The 15261-nt window shown below is 47.5% G+C and overlaps 1 protein-coding gene across 1 annotated transcript in view; it reads left to right on the top strand.

Moving 5' to 3' along the window:
* LOXL2 (lysyl oxidase like 2) overlaps positions 1-15261 on the top strand; it is an 89225-nt gene that overhangs the window by 909 nt on the left and 73055 nt on the right. The gene's annotated exons all lie outside the window — the stretch shown is intronic.

Here is a 15261-nt window from a genome sequence, read left to right as displayed (position 1 = left end):
TCCCGGATGAGGGACCAACTGGGCGGATGCAGCTGAAGCTGAATCTTCATCTGTTGCTCCCGGTCTGTTCGCTGTATCTGCCCCTGGAGTGATCACCAAGCTCTTGGCAAGGCGCGCGGGGAGGGAGGGGGCTCTCGTTTCCCCGTTTCCCTGGGCCCTGCCGTGACTGTTTTCAAATCGACTTGGTTTCTGGCCGCTTAGAGTTATTTGGCGGCAAATATAATAAGAAACGGAGGTGTGAGGACCGGGGTGTACATTGACCTTCGAAGGTGTCCTGGTAGAGGCCGCTGGAGGTGAAGACGAGTTCATCTGCGGTACCAGCCGGTTATCTTCAGTCCTGCATCCCGGTTTCCAGTTACCAGTGGCCTGTAAGAATAAGGAGAGGGGTTTGTTTTGATTTTGACCTCACCCAGCTTCGGCTTGGCTTTGCTCAGTGCTTACTCCTGGTGGTGTGCTCAGGGATCACTGTGGCCGACCCAGGGGACCATATGTGCTGCCAGGAGTTGAACCTGGGTTAGTTGCGTGGGAGGCAAGTGCCTTGATCCATGGCCCCAGAATAAGGTATTTTAAGAGGTCACAATCATAAAGTTTATTGCAAGCTGCCTAATGTTACCTTGTTGCATTTTGTTATGGTTAAATGTTCCTGTACTTTATAGCAAAGATAAGTGTGTGTGTATAAGAGAAAGGTAGTACATCAACTATATTTATGTGATTTAGCATTATCCACGTCTCCGGCAAGCATGGAAAAGGCCGGGTGTGTGTGGAGGGGGGTTGGGGGGGGGGGGCAAAAGGCGGAGGAGTGGTTACAACATACCAGCCTTGGATAAGGTCCCTTCATCCCCTCCTGACCACCAGGAGTACTGACCTCTGCTGGCCTTTCCTAATCATTGTCCTCTGATGCCAGTGTGAAGGACTCTGTAAAGGAAAGAAATTGTGTGCTCTGCTAGTTCTGAGTCATTTTAAAGTGAAAAATTAAAATATGCACACAAGTAGAGAGACCCCCTGTACTTACTGCCCAGTGCCGACTGTTCTCACGTTTTTGTGACCTCCCGTTTCTCTTGTCTTTTTCAGCAATGTGCTTTAAAACTAAATCCCAGGCTATATGTTGTTTTGTCCCTTTGTTACCCAGTGTGAAGTTTAAAACTATTAATGTGCTTATTACATTTTAAAAAAATTAATGGGGTGTCATTTAATTAGCAGTTCATACTAAACTCCCAGATTTTCCACAAATTTCTTTTACAATTGATCTGAGTTTTATGTTTACAGTCGGTCTTCATAGAGTGCATTATTACTTTCAAATCACTTTTTAAAAAAAATTTTCTTATTTTATAAGTAAGTTCACAATACTTGATTACATTTAATATGCAAACACCCATCCCACCACCATTACACCTTCCCACCACCAAATTTGGGATGTTTCCATCTCAAGCCCCAATCCCTATCGCAAACACAACCGAAGTAATCTATTTCATATTGTCTGTTATGAAGAACTGCTGAACATGCTTACAAAAAAGTGTTCCTATAGGAAACAGTGTGAAGATTGTTCTATTTTGGCAAGAGCCATTAAGACATTCTATAGAGGGGCTGGAGCAATAGAACAGCAGGCAGGGTGTTTGCCTTGCACGCAGCCGACCTAGGTTCGATTCCCAGCATCCCATTTGGTCCCTCAAGCACCTCCAGGAGTAATTCCTGAGTGCATGAACCAGGAGTAACTCCTGTGCATCGCTGGGGGTGACCCAAAAAGAAAAAAAAAAGACATTCTATAGAATATCACTAACATGTTGTTAAAGTTTGGGTATGTGAGCTTTGGTATATATATCTGAAAATATGTATGTATGTATATATATATATTTCCCTCTATGATTTGTTGCCTACTATCTGAACTCCATCAAATGTGGTGTGGTAATTATGGAGAATGGGTAGGGAGTGTCTTATAATGATGATGCCGCAAAAGTGGCCGCGCGGTCCAGGAATACGTCAAACTACTTTTTTAAATCCATGGTGTCATTTGATATTTTTGTTTGTTAGGGGGCCACACCCACTGGTGCTGGGAGTTTACTCAGTGATTGCAGGGTTGTGCCCAGCAGTGCAGAGAGGATCATGCAGTGCTGGGCATCGAACTAGGTATGCTGCTTGCAAAGCTTGTGCTCCAGCCTTTGGAGCTATCTCTCTGCCCCTGGCTCTTGGCTCTTGCAAAGTTCCTCCAAATGATGAAATGGGTGCAGTTGAATTTATCTTACGGCTGCATTTTCTGCTGTCCACTTGGCACAGCTGGTTATGAGTGAGCCAGGACCTAGCTAGCCTCATGTCTAGTTTAAGGAGCTCGCTCTCCTCGGTGCTTGGGACTCAGAGCCGTTCTCCCCTGAGCTGGCTCTGATTTCATCCTAGGTTTATCACTTCCTATACACCTGCCATCAGGAATTCCTGTGCAAATACTTAGTAGTTGGTGACTTGGCACTGAAGAGATATTTTGCAGCTGAAAAATCAGCAAGCTGGGTTGTGTCTCAGCTTATTCTAAAACTACACAAGCAGCTGAACCTCTTGATGGTAGCACCACCTCTGTCTGAATTGGAAAGCCTCTTCCTTCAACAGCATCTTGCCTCTCAGATCTCAGAGGACCAGTGAAATGACTCATTGAAATTCCCAAAGAATAAAATTCCATTAAGAACAATTGCTTTGGAGGGGCCAGAGACATGATGCATCTCTTAGCGTGCTTGCTTTCCAGGCAGCATACCGGGATTCAATCCTCAGGACAACCATAATGTTTCCCTGAGCCTTGCCAGAAGTAGAGTCAGGAGTAAGCTATGAGCACCACTAGGGATTCCTCCCCCCCACCTCAAAAAAAAAAAGAGTAATTACCGTGGGAGTATTTACCTGAACTGATAGTACAGGGAGAAAGATCTTGCCAGAGTGCATGTGACTGGCCCCCGATTGAATCCCTGGCACCCTCTAGGGTCTCTCATGCACCACCAATAGTGACCCTTGAGAATAGAGTCAGGAATAGCCTCTGGGCACCCTCAGGTTGTGGCCTGGGGGAACCCCTGGACAATACCTCCTCTGAGTATCACCCAGTGTTGTGGCAGCTGGCGTCTCCCAGCCATACTCAGCCAGCTGAACATACTGGTCCGTGCTGATGCCTGAGCTGTGGCGCTACTCAATCCAGCATGGTTGGGACCACCAGGGCTACATCTGCTGTGTTGGGGCCACACAGCACCAGGGTCCGATCTGGATCCTATACTTAGCAAGGCAAGTGCCCCAGCCCCTGAGTTCTCCCCAGCCCAGTACACCAGACTTTCTTACTTCTCACAGTTTCAGTACTTGAGTTTCTTTATTTTAAAGAGGGAATGCTAAAGACATTATTCTTACATCTCAGGAGATGGAATTCTCCATCGCTGGCCTGCAGTGTGGATGGAGGAATCTGTCTAGAGACTGTCTGCTCTTAGGCTCACTGCCCTGAAATAGATAGGTTTGTTCACTAACAACCCTTCTTTAAAGTAGCTAATTAGGGGTATTGGAGAGATAGCTCAAGTGGCAGAATGCATGACTAGTGTGTGTATTTAGCATCTGCAAGGGCCTGGGTTCTGACTGGGGCCCCTAATCGGACTCCAAGAGCATGACCCGGTATAGCCCTGATGGTTCTGGTATTGCACCTTTACACTGCCCGGTCATGACACCGCCTTCTCCCACCCTCCATGCTGGATGTGATATCTAAGTAAGAAGCAGCTAGATAGAAATGTAGAAATCTCTTCAATTCCACTGTTCAAGAGTAGAAACTCAAGAGAGGCAAAACATTAAGCCTCACTATTTTGGGGTGAGGGGTGGTTGGACCCCACCAGACGATGCTCAGATTTCTCCCTGGCATGCTTGGGAGACCATGTAGACCAGCAGGAATCAAATGGTTGGCTGTGTGCAAGGCAAGTACATTAATTCCTGTATTGTCTTTGGCCTGAACCACACAATCTTTGCACAACCATAAACTCCCACCTCAGCTAACAGGCTGCCATGGGGGTAGAATTTCTTTCTAGGTGATTTTGTGTCAACAGTTGCAGTTGCTTCCTTCCCTTCACAGTGTTGGGAGCTTCGGTGGGGTGGGGGGGTTGCACATTTTTCCAGTCTCCAGGATCGTTCAGAAGAACAGCTTATAAAGACTTTGTGGAGAAGGACCTTTGTGGCCAGACCACAGCTCAGGGTCTCACAGACCCATCTGTGCTCTGGATAAACGAACCAGTGGCTGCGGATGAAGGGGTGAGGGCCTGCCCTCTTCTGGGCACACAGAACCAGCAGGACCAGGGAAGGGAGAGGCACGCGGGTGCCCAGATACAGATGCACTGCACTGCCGACCCCCGACGCCCCTGCTGCTGTTGGTGGGACCAGGAGGGGGGAATCTTCAGGCGGGCCACTTAGCAACCCATAGGCCTGCTGCTACATAGCCAGGGGGCCAGTGCCACCCAAACCCGGCCTCTGAGAGATATCATACTGGACAGTCCCCTTTCAGATAGCCACTCGGATGAAATAAATGACAGTGACAATTCAGATAAGATTTCTGTGTACTGTTGAAAAACAGCTTGTCCTTCCCATGCGTACATGGTAACTGCGGGTAAGTTGTATGTGACAAATGCAAATGTGGAGCGTGAGCAAACATGGACAAGGATGTGAGGAGAGTCGTGGCTGGGAAGAGGCCTTGTCTAAGGCTTCTGGACCTCTTCGCTGGGAATAACTTGAATATTATGTCTAACAGCACGTGCAAAGGGCAACCCTGGTACTTCTTCCTTTTTCACGCTCAGCAACGAGCAGCCACCCCCAAGGTCCATAGCAACGGTTTCCATTTGCGTCCCTTGATGTGGTGCCAACACAGTGCTGAGAATCTTCTGTGAAAATATCGCTTGTCTGAAAAGCACACACAGCCCCAGAAGATAAGTTACGTCGATGAGTTGTGAACAGCTGAATTTGCTGTTTGCTTACGCAGTCCTTGACTTGGATCCATGACCCCCGCCCCAGCCATGCTGGGGCTGCCCTTTGCTGGATGGAACACAATTCAGCTTTCCCAGGGTTTTTTTTTCCCTAAATATCTCACCCTCCCTTTGTTAAATGAATTTTTATTAAAAACAATATGATTTAAAAAGTTGTTCGTTTACAGCTGCTTCAACCATTGAGTGTTCCAACACCATCAGTGTGACTTTCCTTTCATGAGTATCCCCAGTTTCCCTCCCCATCTCAACCTGCCCCCATAAGGCATAAAACAAATCTACTTTTAAGAAATGGCAAATAGAATGATGAGAAAATAAATCAGTAAGAGCCAGTTTGGGATCACTATATGATTTTGACCTATGTAAATAAGAAAATTAAAACCATTTAATATAATATAAAATGCTTATTCTTATTTACATATATAAGTTTTCAACTCTGAGATCTAAGGTATATCACATTCAGTTTTTTATACTTGGATCTCATTATGGTAATAATCATGTCTCACTTGTCATTAATGAAATATTTAAAGCAATTGTATATTAATATGTTTTGGAACTTACATGGAATAGGTAAAGCCTACATTTTTAAAACTTCCCCCTACATTTTATATAAACACTGTGGTTTACAAAGTTATTCATGATGATTTGTTATAGGCATTCAGTGTTCCAACATCAATCCCACCACCATTACACCTTCCCACCACCATTATCTCCAATTTTCCCAGCCACCCCTTAAGCCTGTCCCCATAGCACACCCCCAATAATTTATTTTACATTACTTGTTATAAATAATTTGCTGAATGATCAAAAAATGTTTTCTTAGAAGAAAGTTTCTCACCATGGAGCCCTTAAACCCTTGTACAAGAGATCACTAAGATGTTCCAGGTTAAGCCTTCTGTTTTTATATTTTGTTAATTGAGATTCATTGCCTTCTACATTACTTCCCATCCAATCTTGTGTGCTATTCCAAATTTATCAGTGTAATAAAGTTTGAGATGTCAAGTGGCTGCATATGTGGCCTCACAACCTGGGAACTCCAAAATTTTTAACAGGGTAATAAATACTGCTAGAGTTAAGTTTTCTGGGTGGTCGCTTTGGGGCATGTGTGTTACTGCCGGGATTTCTGGAAGTACAAGGAGATGGGGTGGCGTGGAGGCAACCCATCCCTGACTCTTTGAAAGCCTGGAGATTTCAGTCACAAAACATGCATACCCGAGTTTTTTCAGCTGATTAATTTCTGGATGAAGCTCATTCTGAGCAGTAGGATCTGGCCTTGAGCATGGCTGTGACTGTGGTGTGTGGGAACCTTTAGCTGCTGGGGCTCTGTTTGAGTGGATGCTGGGTTCACCTGTCCCCGGACCACTCAGCCTTATACAGGGTCTAGAAGAATCTCTCAGCTTCTTAATCTCTTTTGAGATATATATTTGAGTCTCTGGAGCAAAGCCGAGCTTACATAGCCATCGTGCTGAGGTGGTTGGTAGCCATGACTTCCAGGGTTTCTGGAAGTAAAGGGAAGTGGGGTCTTCCCCCCTTTTTTTCTCTGCCTTTTTTATGGGGACTTCCAAGCAGTGCTTGGAGGCTCAGGTGCTACCCCCGTTTATACTCTGCCAACTAGGCCAATGCAAGGGCCTGAGGATGTGGAACTGCCCAGTCCCTGTACCATGAGGGTTATATGACCCCAAGGGTATATGACCCCAGGAGATAGGAGAGGTTTATGCTCCAGGAGCCATGTGATGTTGAGACCCGAGTACATGTATGTACTCCTGACCACTGAGCTACCCCTGTGGCCTCCTAAATAGCTTTCTAAAAACAAAACAAAAATTGAGTCAAGTACATTTTAGGGTCTAGAAAGAGAGCTCAGTGGGCTGAAATGCATCCTTTGCATGTGGGCATCCAGCTTACTACATGGTTCCCTGAGCACCACTGGGAGTGGCCCTGACACAAAATCTTTAAAATACATTTTTGGAGTAAACTTTTTGCTCCCAAGAATAACAGGCCTGGGTAAAGTGTTATCATACTAAAGGTACACACGGACAAACTTCGGTTTTTGTTTTTATTGTGGTTATGCATTACATTGTGGTGTGTGTGTGTGTGTGTGTGTGTGTGTGTGTGTGTGTGTGTGTGTATGCTGGAGTGGAAGCCAGGTCTTTAAATGTGTGTTGCAGTGGTAGTAACTGTGTTCACACTGAAACTCTCACCACCACCCATCCTCTGAAATTTTTTATCTTCCCGAAGAGAAACTATCTTTTCAAGTCCAACACCACATTCTCCCCTCCTTTTAGCTCTTGGCAACCACCATTCTACTTTCCCTCTCTGAATTTGGCAACTCTTAAATATCTTCCTTAACACATTGTCCTCAAGAATCAAGTTACAGACTCTCTGAGAGTCATTTTCCTCCTTTCCTTCCTTAATTTTGTTTTGGAGGAGTTTGAGTCACACCTGGCAATGCACAGGACTTCTGGTTTTGTGCTCAGGAATCACTCCTGTTGGTGCTCTGGGGACAATATGTGGTATCAGGAGTCAAACTGGAATCTGCCACAGAGTAAGCATGTTACTCCACTATATTTTTTCCAGTCATATTTTTGTGGTCGTTTTTCCCCTAACTTAATTTAAACACTGTGGTTTAGAAAGTTGCTCAAAATACGGATGTTTCAGGTGTTGGATGTTCCAACGCCAATTCCACCACCATTGTGACCTTCCCTCCATCATTGTCTGTCCCTGGCTTCCCACCGCCCCCCCCCCCCCCAAGTCTGCCCTCTTAGCAGGCTTTTTTTTTTGCCTGTTAACAACAAAATGGTAAATGTAATGATCAAAAATAGCTAAGTAGAAAAAAATTGGTGGAAATTGTTATGCCTCATAACAGTATTATTAAAGTCATTGTCTGGATTTACTGAGCTGCTTGTTGCTAATTGAGCCTTCTGTGTTAGTTTTGCTCACTGATCTTAGTGAGCTTCTGTGCTACTTTCCTGTCTAATTTGCTTTGCTCCTACTAGGCTATTGTTATTGTGGAATTTGGAGGTGTTGTGTGGCAGAGCTGTGGAATTGGAATGATTCTTTGTCTTGGAATCACATGAGATTTTTCATGAATCTGGAACATTTATGTCAAAGGCTGTGGGGTGTGGGTGTGACCACTGGGGCTACAGCTATAGCTGTCCCCCTTTCTGTGGAGACCCCAGAGTTTTTGGCCCAGAGAAGGGTGTACCTCAGGGTTTCATTGGCTTGGTGTCTCTTCCAAGATTAGTCATGAAGAGTGAAGCTGGGTCACTTATATGCCAGAGGCTGCAAGGAAGTTGCCCACCTCACTCTGAGAAGGCCTGAAGACCAGTGTACCTGGGAGTTTTATTGTCCAGCCCTATTTTTTAATTTTTAAAATACTGTTATTACATGGGACTGGAGAGATAGTATAGTAGCAGGTAAGGCACTTGCCTTGTATGCAGCTGAACTCGATTTAATCCTGGCATCCCATATGGTTCCCTGAGCACTTCCAGGAGTGGTTCCTGAGTTCAGAGCCTGAAACAACCCCTGAGTATTTCCAGGTGTGGCCTAAAACAACAACAACAACAACAACAACAACAACAAAATACAGTATCAAAACTTTGGGGGGTTTTCTAAGTGTGTTCAGAGAAACTTGGGGCTTCTTTCCCTAATATTCAGCTCAGTGCCACACCAGCAGGCAGTGCCCAGAATCCAGCTTGCTGGTCATGTGTTTCTGCCAGTCAGTCAGTCCTCTTGTGTGACTACATTATATTTATTCACCACTGAGGGACACTTGGGGTGCAACTATCTTGCTTATTGACAGCATGAACATGGGTCTGAAAATAACTGTTGGAGGTGCACATGACAAAATGAACATGCCTTCGAACTAGAAGGAATACAGAGGTCAAGAGTAGACCATAGGGGCTGGAGTGATCCTAGGGAGGGTAGGACACTTGGGTTGTATGCAGACAAGTTCAGTCCCTGGCATTGCATATATGGTTCCCCAAACACTGCCAGGAGTAATTCCCGAGTGCAGAACCACTGAGTATACTTACCCCTGAGTATTGCTGGGAGTGGCCCAAAATCAAAAAGAATAGACCATAATCCAGAGTGCAGGGACTTAAAGGCAAAGGCTGTAGCTTTCAGAGCCCTTCATGTGTGCATTGTGTGTCTTGAGTTACATCTCAGGATCCAGGAAGAGGATGCTCTTTCACTCAACCAAGAGTCTTTTCAAAGCTTTGTAAGGTAAGTTGTGAGATGTAAGCAGCTTCTTTTCCTAATATGTCTATGAAGCAACACACAGCGTGCTTGGATTGCGAATTTGCAGCATTATCAGGACAGCACCTCTGAGCCTGGCGGGGCCTGCACACGTCTGAGCTGAAGGACCCTTGCCCTTCTCTCAGTTCCGCTCCAGTCTGAGTTTAAGCCATGAATGAAAACTTTGGTGGCTAGTCCTGCCTTCCTTCCTCTTTCCCTTCCCACCTGGTTCTTTCTCCTTACTAAAATGATTTATTATGTACCAGGTGTAAAATACAAACAAATGAGTCTTTTTTTTTTAATTTTTATTAGTGAAATACCATGAGGTACAGTTGTAGATTTACAGATTTTTGTGCTTGGGTTTCGGTTATACAATGATCAAATACCCATCCCTTCACCAGTGCCCATTTTCCACCACCATGGATAATATCCCTCCCACCCCCATTCCCCCCATTCCACCCTACCTCTGTGGCAGGGCATTCCCTTTTGTTCTCTCTCTCCCTTTGGGTGTCGTGGTCTGCAAAAGAGGCATTGAGTGGCAAACATGTTCAGTCCATAGTCCACTTTCAACATGCATCTCCCCTCCTGGGAGGATCCTCCAAACACCCTTTATTTGGTGCTCCCTTCTCTATCTGAGCTGCCCTTTCCCCTAGAATGCCCGGCTGGCCACTAAGCTATGGAGTAATCCTCCTGGTGCTGATCTCAGCCATTCTTGGGTATTAATCTCATATTTTGTTACTTTATATCCCCCAGATGAATGCAATCTTTCTATGTCTATCCCTCTCTTTCTGACTCCAAATGAGTCTTTTTTGACAGTGTCTTTAAAAAAGAGTTTGCCAGTCAAGAATAATACTCTGATGGGCCTGTGGGACACACTTAAACTGTTTAAGCAGCCTTAGGGTACCACCAGAGGATCTGGAATTTGGACTGTAAAAGGCCTCATCAGATTCTCTGGAGTTGCACTAGCATCCCCTAACTTTGTAAGAATAATTCTTGGGGCTGGACAGATAGAGCAGAGGGGCAGGCACTTGCCTTGCACATGGCCAACACAAGTTCAGGCCCTGGCACAACATATGGCCCCCTGAGCCCTGCCCCCTGCCAGAAGTGCAGAGCCAGGAATAAGCTCTGAGCACTGCTGGGTGTGGCACCAAAGTAGAACAAGAATTTTTTTTTCTTTTTGGGTCACACCCAGCGATGCTCAGGGGTTCCTCCTGGCTCTGCACTTAGGAATTACTCCTGGCGGTGCTCGGGGGACCATATGGGATGCTGGGAATCGAACCTGGGTTGGCTGCGTGCAAGGCAAACGCTCTACCCGCTGTGCTATGGCTCCAGCCCCAGAGCAAGAATTTTTTAAAACACATTAAGCTAGGGCTGGGAAGATGCTATAGCAGGTAGGACACTTGCCTTGTTTGGGGCCAACCCAGGTTCAGTCCTTGGCACCTCTTATGATCCCCTGTGATTCTCTCCCTGGCCCCCCAGGAGTGACCCCCGAGCATAGGTCCAGGAGTAAGCACCACTGGATATGACCCAAAAACCAACGCAGTGAGCTGCCTCTGAAGTCAGATGTTCTGAGCACTCAGCTTGATGTCCAGGGAACATTTAAATGACTACGAAAAGAAAAAAAATCACTTGTGAAACCCATGGGGCTGTCAATCCTTTGTAGGGATACAAGTGATTTACAGGAAAGGATTTCACCCAAGATGATCGCCCCTCCCCACCAAGCTCTCGAAGCTGCGCTCCCCTCTCCACCCCACTGCTACACCCTCACACCATCCGCTGTGACACCAGTGTCACTCCATTGCCTCATGACATCCCTGTCGTCATAGCTCCAGATTTGCTCACATCCTGACCGTCCTCATTTCTTGTACCGTGGGAAACCACTCACCCCTTGCAACCACCAGGGATTTTTCTAGAATTGGGGTTCATAAACTTAGATAAAAGGGCCAGCTAGCAAATATTTGGGACTTGACCGCCTCTGTGGTCTTTGTCACACTGGTCAACACTGCTGTTTTTGGTGGGAAAGCAACCGTGGATATTATGTGAAGAGCGACTATGGCCGTGTTCCAATAAAACTATTTATAAGAGCAGATTTGACCCATGGCCTGTCATTTGCTGGCTCCAACTCAAAAACACCCTCCGCCCCACCCCCCTCCTGCTACCTTTCCTTGGCTTCAGCTTCTCTTAGTATCGTTCACAGGTTTCCTGAGAGGCCCTTCTCTGGTTCTTTTTTTCCAACTGCTGCTAACCACCCTCCCTCTCTCACATTCCTTTTTGACATTTTGGAATATTTTGGAAACCCCCCACCTGGATTGCTGAACTCCCCCTCTCTTCCCTGCAGTGCTCACCCCCAGCTCTTAGTTTCCTTGAAAACCTGCTCAGCTGTCTACGTACAGGGTTTCCTGTTTCTCATTCCTGGTGGTAAGCAGGCCTTCGGAGTTCTATTTCTGGACCATTTCTTGCATGTTTTGCTTCCCTGTCTGCCATCATCTTGAGGACTGAAACTGTGACAGGTTCAGTTTTGACTTGCCAGGCCCGAGATAGGGATCCTAAGGAGCAGATGCTGATACAGACATGAGTTCAGCTGAATGCTACTTTCAACAGCTTCAGTGACACATTTCATGCGCAAATCATCTGTATAAGGGGGTTCAGTTGATGGCCTTCAGTATATTCATAGACACCCCTGCCCTTGTCACAGGTGATTTTAGAACATCTCTTTGGTTTTTCTCTTTGGGGGCCATGCCTGTCAATGCTCGGGCGTAACTCCTGGCTCTGCACTCAGGAATGTCTCCTGGTCGTGTTTCGGGGGACTGTATGGGTGGTGTTCAGGGTGTACTTCTGGCTCTCTGCTCAGGAGTGGTCACTCCTGGCAGGAATCGGAGGACCAGGTTGGCTGTATGCAAGGCAAGCACCCTACTTGCTGTACTGTCTTCTCCAGTCCCCAGGAATACTTTTTAAGTTTTATTTTGTATTTTTGGAGGAGTCACACCTGGTGGTCCGGGTGGGAGACTTCCTCCTGGGGAGGGGGGGTAGCGGGCGGCTCAGATCTTGAGCTCCAGTATACAAAGTGCCCTTTGATCTCTCTCTCTCTCTGTATCTTTTTTTTTTTTTGCTTTTTGGGTCACACCCAGCGATGCTCAGGGGTTACTCCTGGCTCATGCACTCAGGAATTGCTCCTGGCGGTGCTCAGGGGACTATATGGGGTGCTGGGAATCGAACCTGTGTCGGCCATGTTGGCTGCGTGCAAGGCAAACACCCTACCCGCTGTGCTATCGCTCCAGCCCCTCTCTGTATCTTTTTAATTTCATTTCTGAATTATGCCGAGACAATGTTTCAGAATACAATTAATCTTTACATATTGGTCCTATAACTTTGCTGAGCTCTTTTCATCGGTTTTAATAGTCTCCTGGTGGATTCCTTGGGACTTTTTACATACAAATCTGAGTAGATTCTTAAAAAGTGCATCTTTCAGGCACAGGAAGTGCAAAGGCAGGAAAGAGAGGAAGGAGCTCTGTTCAGAGCTCAGTCCCCTGTGAGGAGCAGAGTGCTCGGGGGTGCGGATTGAAGGTGGTGTGTGGAGAGGGGAAGTGACCTCCACCTGTGTGCGAATACGGGTCCTTCTTTAGAAGGAGGCCAGGACAGACTTCTGATGAGCACCTTGACACTGGCCCATCCACAGGTGGCTGAGAAGGTCGCCCCCCCCCCCCCCCACCCAGTAACCGCAACAACGTGTGGGTCTCTGTGTGTTTGCTTCTACCCTCTGCATGATTTCACTGCCCAATGAACACTGGTGACACAGTCCCAGCTGGCGCGGTGTAGCTGAGCCCGGCCAGCTTGGTGATGTGGCGGTTGGTGTCTGTTCGCTTACTCACCGGGCATGTGGGAGAGAGCCAGGGCTTCCGTGAACAGCACTCTCCCCGCTGGCTGCCAGCTCTCCATAACTTGGAGCAGCACTTCCACAGCACTTCCGCACGTAGCTAGACCTCTGCCGTCAGACCAGAGAGGAGGCTGCGTCTCTGCTCCAGCTGCTCCCGTGTTTTCCCGGCCCGTGGAATTCGCGCTTCCGAAGAACTGACTGGGGTGCAGGTTCCATTGCTCGAACGAACGAGAGCCGAGTCTGTGGGGAAAAGTCCTGCAATGATTGTCCTAAGGGCATGTCCTTGAAGCTCCCTTGACTCCTATCTCCTACTCTGCCTCTCCAAGCTCCTCCTACCTACCTCTCTGTCTGTACCTCAACCAGCCCTTGACCCTCTGCCTTGCAGGTCTTCGCCTCCATGGGCTCTAGTTGTCTGCACTGCCTGGTCCACCTACTAGGTTTGCTGGTATTTTCGACTGAACTTCTGTTCTCCTCCCCCTGCCTCTCTGTTACAAAATTTCACAGCAAGGGAAATAGGAGAAATGGGGCCACTGTTGGTCACCATTGGGGGTGGGAAGTGGGGTATGTATGTTTAAAACTTGTCCCCCAAATAATGTGATACAGATAGACACAGGGAGTCCCGTTCTGAAGTTTCCTTAGACTGTTGCCAATTTCATATTTTTGACGTTATCCCTCCATCCCTTCAATGAACCCATGCTGGACTCAAACCCACCAAGACCCTCAGACCCACACTGTGTGCAGAAGCAGATTGGAACCTGGGCTTCCTGTTCTTGCCTGTCTTTTATGGGGTTTCACAGCAAGGAGAGTAGCAGGGGAAACGAACAACACGGAACCTCACAGACCGTAGCAAGCCTGACCAAGATACACATCCCTCTCTTCAAGGGGCGACACGTTCGGATTCCGACCTGGATCCTTTCCTGCACTGCTCCTATAACCCACAGGCTGCCACACTGGCGCGAGCATCCCCTACCCTTGCTCTCTCAGTATCTCAGCCCCAGCACGCCGCTCCCAAAGCCCTGGAGACTGTGGTTCAGCACCCCAGGAAATGGTCTGGATCAAATGAGAATCCACCCGAAGCTCAGGAATGTGGGGAAACCCAATTGGTCACAACAATTTTTACCTGACAAAGACCTCTTTCTGAAGGCTGAAAAGAATTCTGTTTTGTACGCTACCTTCTCACCATCTCCCTGTGTCCTGAACATTCCCGCTCAGGGACCAGAAATAGCCTGTTCTGAGGTGGAATCTTAGGCCAGCAGCCAACGGCCCTGCCCTGGCCAGCTGGTGTCAAAGTCGGCCTTCTTGTCTGAGGGGGTGTGGGGGGCCCCTCCCGCATCCCTGCTGGTTTGCCTTATTCTCAGAGACGCTCCATTCACCAGGCGGCTTCGCTCCACAAAGGGGCACATTCCATGTGGGGCCCGGGTGGCCCGGGACCACAGCTGGGGGAAGCCTCTCCTCACTGCACTGGGCCGTGAAAAGGGACATTCATCCCACCAGAGAAAGCCTGGGAAAGGGAGGGTCCGCTGCAGGGTCAGCCCCCCATCCCCCAGATCTAAATGCTGACATCTGGCAGAGATGTCCAGCCGACTGGCAGATCCGGTGAAGGAGCTCAGCTGAGCCCGGGTGCTGCTGTCTCATTGTAAGTCAGAGCCGAGCATTGGCGTGAGGGGCTCTGGGGCTTGGCCGTGCTCCCCATTTGGGATGGGCCGTGGGCTGTAGAGCACAGGATATGGAAGAAGCACAAGGAATGACTCTTCCTTCTCTACCCACAGGGTCCCTGAGGGTCAGACTGGAGGGGGGACAGCTCTGAGAATATGTGAGAACAGTGTTTCTAGTCAAATAGTGACCAGCTCTCCCGATGGCTGGTGATAACAGTCTGTCGGTGTTATGGATGGAGTCGCTTGGGCTTTTCTTTTCTTTTCTTTTTTTTTTTTTTTTTTTGGTGTGGGGACCACAGAGTGAGGTGTCAGTCAGGGGTGAGAGCCACAATCTGTCACCTTGTATAGAAACACAGTAGGAAATTTAAGAGTTTCTTCACTCTTCAGAAAACCTCAAGAGGCAAATTCGTTCCATAGTACAGATGCTTTCTTAAGACTCGGTGTGGCCGTTCTGATAGGGTTGTGCTGGAGGGAGAGAAACCTTTGTATTGCCAGGGGAAATCTTGAGACTCAGAGATTTCCTTGAGTGAGG

The sequence above is a fragment of the Sorex fumeus genome, unplaced genomic scaffold, assembly GCF_029834395.1.
Source record: "Sorex fumeus unplaced genomic scaffold, SorFum_2.1 ptg000039l, whole genome shotgun sequence".
Classification (NCBI taxonomy): domain Eukaryota; kingdom Metazoa; phylum Chordata; class Mammalia; order Eulipotyphla; family Soricidae; genus Sorex; species Sorex fumeus.
Note: the sequence above shows the minus strand (reverse complement) of the source record. Positions and strands in the feature narration are given on the sequence as shown.